At 42.9% G+C, this 2012-nt stretch overlaps 1 pseudogene; it reads right to left on the minus strand.

Annotated features, from left to right (window-relative positions):
• Window positions 1-310: 310 nt before the first annotated feature.
• Window positions 311-1355, minus strand: LOC129006843 (geranylgeranyl transferase type-1 subunit beta-like; annotated as a pseudogene).
• Between the last annotated feature and the right edge of the window lie 657 nt (window positions 1356-2012).

Consider the following 2012-nt stretch of genomic DNA (forward strand, 5'->3'; position numbering starts at 1 on the left):
TTGCACTGAAGAGTTTTTAAAAAGATAACCTACACACATACAGTTAATTTGCCTCAAACAACTTCTTAGAAATACAGTATAAACATTTAAGAACCATGACAAAGTTGTGGTTCAAACTTCAACACAGATTTTCTAGAAACCCAGTACAAAGATTACTGGCTCAAGACCATATCCCAAAGTGACATCAGCAGGAGATTTGATTGTAAGACTCTACCTTTTAAAAAAAAGAGCACATTTGGTTATACATGGCTTTTAAACTTGAGCTACAGTTATGCTACAAATCCCCCCCACCCTCCCAATCTAAAGTCAGTCATGTAGAGATATGTACATTCTCTGAGCATTGTTTAAGAGTCCTTGGTTTTCCAGCTTTGATGGAGATCTAGAAGGCGTTCAGAAGTCCGTGTGCTTACATTCAGAGCAGGATGAACTTTACAAATTCCACTTTCCTCCATTAGTGACAGGCCACAGATCCCAAAGTATGCATGCAAAGCACCTGGATGACTGGCCACTTGGCAAATCCCCCTATGAGGCAATCTTGAGTTGATAAGATGGAATTTCTGTTTTTCTCAAACTTAGTGTATTGGAAAATTTTTAGAAGCTTTAGAGTTGCTCCCACCCAAAAAGAATAACAGGTGTCTACAGGCTTAATAGGTCTTCCATGATAACTATTTTGTTGCCTCATTATACACCACCCCTTTATCCTGTTCAATTCTTTTTCTGAAAAAACTTCTTCTAGTTTACCCATCAGACATAGTGAGGCAAGGCACAAAAAGTAGATCCTCCATGAGATTCAAGTCCAGCTCCCTGTGCCAGTCCATTGCCGTAGGACATACTTCTTTTAATATAGGAGATGGCTTTTTTCATATCCATGCCTGACCGGTTGTTGAGCATATAGCAAATACAGGAAGTACAGTACAAAAATCGCATGTCATTTTCACTGCCTTCAGTTACTGCACAAAAACTCCCATCTTCCAGCTGAAGGGCTCTCAAGCCTGCTAAGCAAGCTTCTTTATTTACCCGGCTTAAGTCGTCTCCAAGAATAGCTAAGCATGAAAGGCCAGTGTAAGTCATTGCAATGTGGCCACTATCATAAGGATGAGCTGTTCCAGGAGCCTTTGATGGATTGAGCGGAATACCCAGGTTTGAAGAGCCTCGGAAACCACAGAGATTTAGATTTGATCTGTCTTCTGTGGGAAGGACCTGCATGTCTCGAGTGAAGAATAGCGCTCCTGCAAAACCTCGAGGCAGCGCTGGAAAAATCGCACGTGCAGATCCCGCAAGAAATCCAGCCGCTCTCCCTCGCCGCTCCCTGCTAGCCTCTCATCCTCAGGGGCCGCCATGCTGCTCCGGAAGAGACGTCCGCCTCGACCTAGATGATGTTATTAAGAGATGGAGTCAGTTTAGATAGAGAAAAAACGTACACCTGAGTCCCGAACCCTTTTTACCCCAAGGTTTAGAGATTAGACAGGAGGAAGTACCTGCAAAGGAGATTAAGAAACTAGGTAGAAGGAAAACCTGGAGAGTGTTGTCAACTGAAAATACAATGAGGATATTTTTGTCAATAAGGAGAGAGTCATCAACTGTGTGAAATGCTGCTGCTACTTGGGAGGCTGAGGTGGAAGGACCATTTGAATCTAGCAGGTTGAAGCTGCAGTGAGCCACTGCCCTCCAGCCTGAGTGACAGAGCAAGATCTTGTCTCCAAAAAGAAAAAAAAAATATTGCTGATAATTCAAGCAACAAGAGTATGGAAAATTGACCATTGGATTTAGTGATTTGGTCATTGATAGTGTGGTTTCAGGAATGTGATAGCCATAAGACACTGATTAGATAGGGTTCAAGTGTGAATAAGAGCAGAGAAATATAAAAAAAAAAAGTAGATTTAGGAGGCCGAGGCAGGCAGATCGGGAGATCAGGAGATCGAGACCATCCTGGCTAACACTGTGAAACCCCGTCCCTACTAAAAATACAAAAAATTAGCCGGGCGAGGTGGCGGACACCTGTAGTCCCAGCT

The sequence above is a fragment of the Pongo pygmaeus genome, chromosome 8, assembly GCF_028885625.2.
Source record: "Pongo pygmaeus isolate AG05252 chromosome 8, NHGRI_mPonPyg2-v2.0_pri, whole genome shotgun sequence".
NCBI classification, from domain to species: domain Eukaryota; kingdom Metazoa; phylum Chordata; class Mammalia; order Primates; family Hominidae; genus Pongo; species Pongo pygmaeus.